The 11,244-nt window shown below is 56.4% G+C and overlaps 1 long non-coding RNA gene across 1 annotated transcript; it reads right to left on the bottom strand.

Annotated features, from left to right (window-relative positions):
• Positions 1–2,713: 2,713 nt before the first annotated feature.
• LOC132018458 (uncharacterized) lies at positions 2,714–11,005 on the bottom strand. The gene is made up of 3 exons (XR_009404543.1): positions 10,004–11,005; positions 9,666–9,755; positions 2,714–3,500 (listed from the first exon to the last, which is right to left on the bottom strand). It is a non-coding gene; the product is annotated as an uncharacterized LOC132018458 (long non-coding RNA).
• Between the last annotated feature and the right edge of the window lie 239 nt (positions 11,006–11,244).

Here is an 11,244-nt window from a genome sequence, read left to right as displayed (position 1 = left end):
TGCCCGGCACGCGCACGCTGCTGGGGCGCGAGGGCCTCTCTCCCCTTCTCTGGGGCCACGGGAGCGCGGTGCAGACCGTGTAGACAGTAGAGCAGGAAGGGCCCCAGTGACGTGAGTGTGCAGGCCGCAGGCTGCCTCAGTGGGCCTCTCCTGTACACATCACGAGAAAGTATGCGGCCCACAAGGTCACTTCTCTCCAGCAGGCTCCGGGGTGAGCGGGAGACCTGCAGGGGAACCCGGACAAGCTCTCGGGAGGAAAGTGTGTGCGGAGGCGGAGGACAAGGACGGAGTGCCCAGAGCCCCGTGGGAGCTGAGGAAGGAGCAAGGGGCCCACACCGGACACTGATCTTGTCCCCGGCTCCCTGCGAGCGTCCAAAGTTCGCCGCAGCCTTCTCTGCGCAGAGCTGAGGCGAGGGAGCGGGTGAGCTGAGAAGGCACGAGGAGGAGGAGGAAGTGCTCACGGCGGGGGGGGTGGGGGCAGTAAGAAGGTGCGGGGCCGTCCCGTTCCACTGCCGGGAGCGGGTTCCTGGGCTCCCCAGCATCAGCACCCGTGTGCGAGTCTGTAGAGCGGGGTTCTTGTGGTTTTCGTGTATAACCATTGGCCAAAAGCCTCCTCCCAACAACGGGGTCTTTGGCCCCCAGGTCCTGGCCTTGTCGAGAGAAGCCCGTGGGTGAGCTGCGCGCCTCTCCCCGCACCCAGGACTCAGGCCCAGGGCAGCTCCTGCTGTTACGCTTTCCTCCCAGGACCTGGCAAAGGCTGGCTCGCCAGGGCTGGGTGCGGTCACAAAGGGAGGCGTCTGCTCTGCACTCGGGGCAGTGCCCTCCACGACGTTGGTGCACTCCGGCCCTTTCCCAGCCTTAGCCCCCCAGAGGGCAGGCCACAGCCGCACTTGGGCTGTGAACGCAGCAGCCACAGGGGGCCGGCCGCAGAGGGGTCCTCGCTCCACCGCTGGGATGCCAGGCCCAGGTTGGCTTGAGGCCCAACTGGGCTTACCTGGAGAAGCCCAGTAAGACATAGAGTGTTCTCTTTACAGCCGAGACTCAGAATCGCTTTAGTTTCCGATAGCAAAGACAGTGAGGACACAGGCGCGCTGTGTCCAGCTCCCAAGGTGAGGTCGGCACGAGCTGGTGAGGTCGGCACGAGCCGGCGAGGTCAGTGCACTCGTGGCTTCAGCTCCACGGACGTCTCGTTTCTTGTTGTGATAGCCTCGTGGGTGGAGGTGACCATCGTCCAGTGCTTCCTGTAGAATATGGCGTGTCGGCACAAGACAGCAGGAGTCCTGGCCCGGGCTGCACTTGGCTATGGTGGCCAGAGTGAGGAAACCAGAGAATCAACGGCCTTTTGTTTCCTAATCTGCCCTCACGCAGCTCAGCCTGGCTCAGCACTGCCGCACGTCCCAGGCGCCCGATAGGGGGAGGCCTGGCTGTTGCTCTCAGTCGCTCCCCAACCTTTTACCCCTGCGGCTTGGCTCAGCAGAGGTTTTCCGGATCCTTCTGGATGGGGTGTTTACAGGCTAGTGAGGTAGGAAGCACCAGGCCTTAGATGTGAGGTCCCCACGTGTCCCCATGAGGTCACGTTACTTAGAAGTCACTCGGTGGCCTTGAAGATGAGCTCCCTTTCCAGCTCTAGAGGGAGGCAAGCGGGGAGACCATGTGATCGAAAGCAAAGCCCTGGTGACTGGGGCTGGAGCCCTTGGGCCTCGAGAGGAGAGACGGCCACGGTGGGAGGGGTCTGCGTGGGAAGTGGCCATCCTTGTCCTCACTCGGGGACCTCAGCCAGGCTGTCTCACCAGACTCCCAGGGTTCAGGCTCGGTTTTGGTGAATGTAACCAGAGTGACAGAAACATTGCACGAGGACGAGCTACTGACAGCTACGTTCCAGAAGCTTTACTAGGAGAGTCCGATCTGCCTCACCGCGGGGCGGAGCCAGCCACGTCCGGCAGCCCACGGGCCCAGGACGCTCCCTGTGAACCTGCCCTCACAGCTCCCCTAACCCTGAAAGCCCGTCTGCCTGCAGCAGACACGAGCATACCAGCCCCCACGGGCCCGCCCCACCGGAACTAGCGGTTCTGGGACCGTGGGGGTCTAATGTTGGCTTCCCAGCCCCTGCCCCCTGCCAGCAGGTGCAGCTTCCCATCACCAGGGCCACTCACGTCACACACAGACGCAGCCCCATAGGGGTGGCGGGACACACCTGCCCGGTTCTCTCCTCTTCCGCCGCATTTCACAAGCAAGGGATTGCTGCAAAAGCTGTTTCGTGTGCAAGGGATTACTGTGGCTTGGTTTTTCTTACCTTTTTTTTTTTGTGGCTTTTTCTTTTTTGAGCATAAATATAGACTCATGAATTTTCATAGATTTAATGCAGTTTTACCAACTTGGGTGATTCTGCTTTTTGTGTTTTTTGTTGTTGGTTTTTATTTTTTTTAAAGATTTTATTTATTTATTTGACATACAGAGATCACAGGTAGGCAGAGAGGCAGGCAGAGAGAGAGAGGGAAGCAGACTCCCGGCTGAGCAGAGAGCCCGATGCGGGGCTTGATCCCAGGACCCTGAGATCATGACCTGAGCTGAAGGCAGCGGCTTTAACCCACTGAGCCACCCAGGTGCCCCTTGTGTTTATTTTTTATAGCTAATTCTCCCCCCACTCCCCGCCAGTCCTAGCTAGAGAAAAAACTTTTAATCATATATTTTTTTTCCCTTAAGATTTTATTTATTTATTTATTTGACACAGAGAGAGAGAGAGAGCGAGCGAGCGCACAAGGAGGGAGAGCTGCAGGGAGAGGGAGGAGCAGGCTCCCCGCTGAGCTGGGGGCCCAGTGCGGGGCTCCATCCCAGGACCGGAGATCATGACCTGAGCTAAAGGCAGAGGCTTAACCCTCTGAGCCACCCAGGCACCCCCATTTAATTACATTAAAAAAATTTTTATTTTTTTTAGACAGGACTAGAAAGTTGTTTACTGAAATCCAGTTAACACGGGTTTGGGTAGTGTGTTTAAGGTGACTTTTACAACTAGAATGAGCTTCTATTTAAAGGAATAAAACCCGGGGCGCCAGGGCGGCTCCATCGGTTTGGCGTCTCACTCTTGGTTTCGGCCCAGGTCGTGGTCTTGGGACTATGGGTTGAGCCCCGCGTCGGGCTCCGCACTGGCCAGGAGCCTGCTTCAGGCGCGCTCCTGTTTCCGTCCCTATCCGTGTCTCTCCCGACTGATGACTTCGGGCTAAACGAGGCAACTCGGCCATTTACTGTTTTCATTTCTAGTATCGGCACCTACCTACCCAGTTTGACTTTTTAATCTTGGACGTTTTGTCTTGGGCACCTTCTGACTTTTCTCCATCAGTAAACACGGCGCCCAGCGTTCCCACAGACCACGCTGTGGACCCAACACCGAGGCTGGCACTGCAGAAATTCGAACAGTCCTCTCCGGGGACTCGCCTCTGACCGTGCGAGGCTGCGCCTCACTTTGCTCGGGGACGTTCTCGGGAGATGTGTCTCCGGGGGACCTGCAGATCCCACAGGGAAGCAAAGGCGACTTAGGGAAAAGCAAACTCTAGGGGTTTGTCTGAAATTTTCCCCATAAGAAGTCAAAACGCTTTATTCATGTCTTTTGTAGCACAATTAAATACCCTTTGAGTATAGTGATCATAGTTATGTACTTGCCACCTTTTAGGGACTCTAGTTGTTTACTTAAAAATACAGACAAAGAGGGATGCCTGGGTGGCTCAGTCGGTGAAGCATCTGCCTTTGGCTCTGGGCTCTGGTCACGATCCCAGGGTCCCGGGATAGAGCCCTGCATGGAGCTCCCTGCTCAGTGGGTGGTCTGCTTCTCCCTCTGCCTCTTGCCCTGCATGTTCTCTCTCATTCTCTCTCTCTCTCAAATAAATAAATAAAATCTCAAAAAAAGAAAAAAATACAGATGAAGAAATCCAAGGCCAAAGGTGCTTAGTTTGTCTCAGCGACAGCACTTTCGGCCAGACTGAGCTGGAAGCCGGGGAAGGGTGACGCGGGGCGGCCAGTGCGAGCTCCCCCAGGGCGCTGCAGCAGGCTTGGGAGCGCCCTGGGCACGCCCCAGCCCCTTCTGGCCACGTGTCTCCGCGCTTCGCGATCAACAGCGGAAGTGGCACGAGGAACACACAGTGACAGACGAGCTCAACGGTGCTTGTAAAATAGCCTGAAAAATTCTGGACCCATGAGGGAGAACTCGGCTAATTTTATTTAAAACTAAAAAGTCTTCCTTTTCCTCTAGAAAGGAGAGTCTGACAAGCCCTCAAAGGAAGTGTCTGGTTTTCGGTGTTGGTGTCAGCAGTCCCAGATGAGATGTGACGTCATGGGTAGATCTGGGCCCCTCGGCTGACAGGCGGTTCCAGGGAGAACGGGGGAGACGCCCAGCTCCCCGGGACATCCGCAGGGGAACGTGTGTCATAAGCCCAGCCCAGAGGGGTTAAGCAGCCCTTTTGGATTTTAGGAAGTCCCCAAACTCCATTTATTCCTCTCTCTCTCTCTCTCTTTTTTTTTTTTTTTTAATAAGATTTTATTTATTTATTTGACAGAGATCACAAGTAGGCAGAGAGGCAGGCAGAGAGAGAGGAGGAAGCAGGCTCCCTGGAGATGGGACTCCATCCCAGGAGCCTGAGATCATGACCTGAGCCGAAGGCAGAGGCTTTAACCCACTGAGCCACCCAGGTGCCCCTGTTTCTCTTTTTTAAAGTAAACTCGAGCGAGTTAGCAGAGTGTCCTCTTGTGTTTTCAGGAGCGTCCCGTTCCCTGTTGGGCTCTGGCTCCCAGCGCACCTGCCCGGGGGCAGTTGGGCTTCCCGGTGGACGTGACCGTCCCAGGAGGCCAGCTCCCACAGGACAGCTGCCTGGCGCCCACTGCTGAGAACCAGGCTCGCGGCGGCTGCAGGAGGCCAGGCTCCCGGGGCTGGCAGCTTGCCCATCTGCCCTGGCCCACACTGCGGGGGCACGGGTCCTGGAAGCCCCGTCTCAGAGCTCTTCCCATTCTGCAGGGACTGCGTAGCCTGCGGTAAATTCCTCTTCTGCCTGCACGGGTCAGAGTCCATGCCCTTAGCCGTGAAGGACTCTAACTGACCTCGCACAGGAACACGACTTCGAAGTCCTCGTGTCCCCAGTTCCTGATGAGAAATGAGCGGAGGGCCATGCCCATCTGGAAGTAGCTCTGACAATTATCAGGGAGCACCGTCTCCCTGAGGAAGGCCGGAGGAGCGGGCCCAGAGGCTGCTGCGACCCGTGACTCGGGCTCTCCACGCATCAAAAATTCAAACATCCTGGACATGGAGGTGTAAGACCTGAGCAGCTCATGCAGCCAGGTAAGGGCATGTCGACATTCGACTCCAGTCGAAGTCTGAGTGAGATTCCCGCAGGAATCGCGGAATGTGGGGGGGCGGGGAGCAGTAAAGAAGTCGCGCCAGGCCAGACAGGGACAAGGGAAACCCACATGCAGGAGCACTACAGCAAAACCCAAGAATAGCAAACGCAGAAAGAAAATTCTAAAAGATTCCAGAGAAAAAGAATATGTCACCTATAAATAGGTTGACCAGACGAGCTAGAAATAAATAAACCAGGTGGCTTAGTTCCGCCACGACCTCGCTGGTTAACACCCGCTGCCCAGACTCCCTGCCCATGGTCAGTGAGTCCCCTTCCCTCTCAGAAGTCTCCTGACCGAACCACAAATTACTTCTTCGCCTGCCTACCAAGGCATGAAAAATCAGACGTCTCAATAGCAAAGTGGTATGCGAGGACAATGGTGTCATGTTTCTAAGGTATTAAAAGAACTCTGAATGTTAAAAATGTATTCAAATTGTCACTTGGATGTGAGAGTGTAATAGAAATACTCTCGCTCATATAAAGCCCTGCAAGTTTGCCACACGTTGGAAATGCTCTTGGAGGAAGAACTGGGGTAGGAAAAGAAACAGATCCTGGAGCCTGAGACGTGGGGTTCAGGGAGATGAAATTCCAGGGGAAAGTCCATTACAGGATCCAAACAGGAAGCAGACCGTGTGCACGACAGTGGCGCTGTGGACAGACACCCAGGGTGGGGGGGTCGGGGCAGGGGCGGGGCAGCTTCCTCTACCCCCGCAGCCCAGCGACCGGGGAGGGCTGGCCTCCTGCCCTCAGCGGGTGTGCGAGCTCGCGAGCGGACCCCCGTCAGCCCCGCGGTCAGGTGAGACCGCAGCCCTGCCCTGCACCCGGACTGCAGCCTGAGGACACCCCTGCCGCGGGGGACCCTGGGTCAGTGACCAGCCAAGCTGCGCGCAGACCACGACCCCACAGACGCCGTGAGGATGGCTGTTTGCGGCTGGAAGCGATCACACCAGGAGGCCGTGCGTGACCCGCCGGTACAACCTGTAACCCCAACGGTTAAAGACTGTGTCTGTGCGGGTGGTAACGGGCTTGCCGCGGTGTCGCTTCTTACCGAACAGTTACAGAAAGGGCCTGAGCAGCTGCGGAGAAAACCGGGCAACACGGCGGGGCGTCGCGCCCTCGTAACGGAGAGAGTGGGCGCGGGGCCGCCAGGAACTGAGGCGGACGGACGGACGGACGAACCGCAGAATCTACCAGGTGAGCAAAGCACACAAAGCAGCCTCGCTAGGAAGGAAGGGGTGAGGCCAGTACCCATACCTGATCTTTTGTGCAAAAGACCCCAGGAAGTGCAAACTAGGGATTAATGAGTCACCTGCCTGGTAGGGAATGGAGGAAAAGCGTCCACCTGTGTTTGGGTGTGTAATTTTCAAAAAAAATCCCGCCAAAAATAAACTCTTAAAACAAGCGGGGCTGTGGGGGATCCCCAGTGCAATGCCGCGGCAGGAAGGGCCCCCGTGGGTGTTCCGAACGAAGCTGGGAACCGCAGAAGCCTGGGGAGAAACGGAACGGACCCGGTCGCTTTGGAGCCCCGAGTACCCACTGCTCCTTGTGAAGCCGGAGGAAGAGACCTCGCACCCGCACCGGACTCTTCGGGAAATGTGTTTTCGACCATCCTGCTGGCAAGGAGTTCTGAAACTGTGTTGGGTTTATCTGGGACCCAGCAAACACGTACATGTACTGTGGAGGACCAGAGCCGGTTTCTGGCTCAGAAAAAGACGATACACGGGGCGAAGCGGGCGTCCGAGATGGACCTCGTGACGGTGTCTGCGTGGGGTTCCCGCAGCTCTACCCGCTCGCTGGGCTGGATGCCCGCTTGCAAGCATGAATTTCCCAGAAGAGGAACCGGGGCTCCCTGGGAAACGGTGGACTCCAGGTGGGGTGCGGGAAACACGGCCTGAGTCTGGCACACTCTGTGGTGCCAGAAATGAAGGAAGCATTCAAAGGGCGCGGGCGCGCGGAACCCAGGAGCCGCTTGGAGCCCCCAGGCCTGGGCACACCGAAGCATCGGACAACGACAGCAGCCACAGCTCGGAGGAAGGTCAGCACCCGGAGGGCCGTAGTCCTACAACCGAACCACCCATGAATGAGGGAATGAATGGACACGCGCGCGCGCGCACACACACACACACACACACACGTGTACGTGCATTCGTGGGGACCATGGGGCCTCTCCGCCTACAACAGAATGTCACAAGACATGCGAGACGTGATGGAAATTCCCCCTCGGCCAGCAGCACGGGGACACTGGGCGCAGCCCAAGTCATCGCTGGTGCCGACCCCAGAGGCCGGAAGCGTAAGGAGAAATGACAGTTGCTCTGTCAACCTGTCTCCGCCCAGGTGTGCATGGATGACACTGGAAAGCAGCCATGCCACGTGAAGGAATCTGGTGGCCGGCACCTTGCCCAGGACATCCAAGTTAGCAGTATCTGTAATAAGATACAGATGCACCAGGCCCTGCCTGGTAGGATGCACTAAGAATTCTCACAACCTCGGGGTGCCCGCAGGGCTCAGTGGGTTAAACCTCTGCCTTCGGCCCAGGTCGTGAGCCAGGGGTCCTGGGATGTAGCCCCGCCCGCATCAGGCTCTCTGCTCAGTGTGGCTTGGCTTCTCCTTCTGCCCCTTCCCCCACCCCAGTCCTGTACCCATGTGCTCACTCACTCTCTGATAAATAAAAATCTAGAACAAAACAAAACAAAAAAACAGGCTCACGACCTCACTCTAATCATGAGGAAATATCAGATTAAACCCAGAGCCAAGAACATTTACGAAATAAGGGAGCACTAATCTTCCAAAGTGTTAGTTAAGGTTACGAAAAATAAAGGCAGGAGAGCAGCCGCAGGCTGAAGCCCGCCCCCAACCGCGAGGCGGTAGTGGACCCTGCCCTGGAGAGCAGCGCGCTGGCGGGAAGGTGCAGGAGCAGGATAAGGTCTGCAGGTTCGTGAGCTCGGTGCACCGGCCCCGGCCTGCTGGTTTCGGTCCCAGCGGCCTGGTTGTGTAAATGTCAACATTAGGAAATTAGGGGAAGGGTAGAAGCAAACTCTACTGACGTTTGCAACAGTTCTGTGAGTCCGCGATTATTTTGAAGGCAGACATCTCACGGGGCAAAGACCAGCTGCTGCAAACGTGATGACACGATGTCAGCTAGTGTCTACGGAGCACGGAAGACGCTCCAAGCACGGCACACGCCGCCCGTCCCCCTCCCCCGTGAAGAACGGAGGCAAAGAGGTGCCCCAGCTCCGTCGGACCAGAGCCCGTCCCCCAAGCCTAAGCACCGCTGTGGGTCTCATTCCCAGTCAGCCCGGAGAGTCACGGAACAGGACAAGTTCGGATGCGGTCACGGCCCCAGCCACGCTAGCTAAGACGCTCGTCTCCTTCCTTCCAGCCGGCGCTCCCAGCCCGAACTGGAGGGACACACACAGTTGCCATCCTGTGGGCACTCAGGACCGGGCAGTCCTTCCAGAAAACCCTGGACACGAAGTTCATTTCCTAGGGGCGGCCCTCGACCCTTTGCTCTTTCTCCTGTTCCAGAGACACGCGTGGGCTGCTCCACGGGGGAACTGCGATGGTCGAGGCCAAAAGTAAGAAAGGGAGTGGAGGCTCCTGACCGTGGGAGAAAGGGAAGAAGAAAAAGAGGGGGCGTCCGGGTGGCTCAGACGTTTAAGCGTCTGCCTCTGGTCCGGCTCAGGTCATGATCCTAGGGTCCTGAGATCCCCCACATCCGCTCCCTGCACAGCGGGGAGCCTGCTTCTCCCTCTGCCTCTGCTGCTCCCCCTGCTTGTGCGCACCCTCTCTCTTCAAATAAATAAAATCTTAAATTTAAAAAAAAGAAAAAGAAGAAGAAGAGAAAGGACAGGGAAAGAGGGAGTGCGGGGAGAGGGACGAGGGACAGACGCAGAAAACGTTCACTGTGCCCAGAAGGCTGACCTACAGCCTCACGGTTCGAGGACGAAATTCCTGCTGGTTGCTCCATCCTTAAAGGGTCCCGTGACTGCACGCAAATCACCCACCGTTAATACCTAACCAGCAGAGAAATCCTGTGAAAGCAGTTTTACACATAGAAATGGGAAGCCGTTCCGACCTGATAGCCCTGCACGGCCCCTCCCGCCTGGGCTCTAAGAAGCACCAGCGTCACACAGCAGAAGGGCGGCCCGCTGTGCCCCCGGGCCTGTCCCCGGCTTCTCAAATCAGCTCCCTGAGTTGCACCTTAAAAAGCATCTCAAGAATTCTTTCCTGACCCCGCGCCAGAAGGGAGGGAGGGAGATAAAATCTCCTGTGCCATCCACCTACGTGCACTGGTCACTTTGGTCAGCTGAGGTCTCTCAGGGACACAGTCGCCGGGCTGTGGGGCGAAGGGGCGCAGCGAGCAGTAGGCAGCACCTGCACGGGGACCCGGAAACAGGCAAACACTTGCCTGCGGTCCCCAGGGACAGAGATCTGCCCTCCCACGCCCCCACCCCCACCCCCCTGCCTCCCTGCCCCCGTGAGACTATTTTGTGGCAAAATTTCGCCACCTTGTGGCCTCACAAGATCTGAGCACTGAGGTCAGGAGCGGTACATTGGGATTCAGGTTAAGCTAATATTTGTTGTAAGAAATATAAAAACACCTTCCAAATACATACACCCACCTTATTGGAATGTCCCTCTTACTGCTAAGGCGTACGTGCGGACCCAGGACGAAGAGCTCGCCGACGGGGCACGTTCGGCATCTGGGCCAAGCCAGGCAGGTGCAAAGACAGACAAAAGGGCTTGGATTGCACAACCTGCACATTTCGTAACCAGCCCCCTTTTAGTGACCCTTGCAAACACAAAAGTCTACCCCCAACGGACCTCCACCTCCGTAAATAGATCCAAGTAGCTGGCGAGCACAGGAGGCTTTTCCCGGTGGGGAGGATGCCTGGGAGCCCCTCACCACCTCCCACCCAGCCCACCAAGAGTTTGTTGATTTGGGTGTCGTTTTCTGCGTTCTTGGCTGGCTAAGAGACAGCCAGAAAACAACAAAACAAAGCCAAAGGGGCGCCTGGGTGGCTCAGTGGGTTAAACCTCTGCCTTTGGCTCAGGTCATGATCTCAGGGTCCTGGGATCAAGCCCTGCCTCGGCTCTCTGCTCAGCGGGAAGTTGGCTTCGCCCTCTCCGTCTGCCCCCTCAGTGCTTGTGGGCTCTCCGCCCCTACTGTTCATCAAATATATAAAATCTTACAAAAAAAAAAAAAAGAGGAGAGAGTATAATTACTAAGTGAACTAGTATTTTTAAAATATTTTACTTACTAATTTGAAAGCGAGTGAGAGAAAGAACGCCAGCACGAGTGGGAAAGGGAGGGAGGAAGAGAAGCAGACCCTCCCCAGCAGGGAGCCCGATGCGGGGCTCGATCCCAGGACGCTGGGCTCATGGCCTGAGCCGAAGGCAGATGCCCAACCAACTGAGCCACCCAGGCGTCCCCTCTGCGTGAACTTGTAAATACGTGGGGCTGTTCGGTTTGGTTTTTTAGAGAGAGAGGACAGGTAGAGGGAAAGGAAGAGAGAGAATCCGAAGCAGCCTCCACCCCCAGCACGGAGCTTAACTCTGGGCTCCATCTCACAGCCCTGAGATTGTGACCTGAGCCCAAATCAAGAGACGGATGCTCAACTAACTATGCGCCCCAGACTTCCCTAGTGAACCTTTAGAGTCATAACTTTTGTTCACTCATTTGTGCAAAAAAATATTAATGGATAATCTACTATGTTACGTGATTATCCTGCACCTTGGGGATATATGAAGAGAGACAGATAAAACAAACAACCCAGGATAATAAAGATCTGGTACCTGAATCTGAGAACTTCTCCTGCAGGGAGAAACTCATCCCTCTCACTGGGAAAACGTACTGTGCCAC

This window comes from Mustela nigripes, chromosome 5 (genome assembly GCF_022355385.1).
Source record: "Mustela nigripes isolate SB6536 chromosome 5, MUSNIG.SB6536, whole genome shotgun sequence".
NCBI lineage: Eukaryota > Metazoa > Chordata > Mammalia > Carnivora > Mustelidae > Mustela > Mustela nigripes.
Note: the sequence above shows the minus strand (reverse complement) of the source record. Positions and strands in the feature narration are given on the sequence as shown.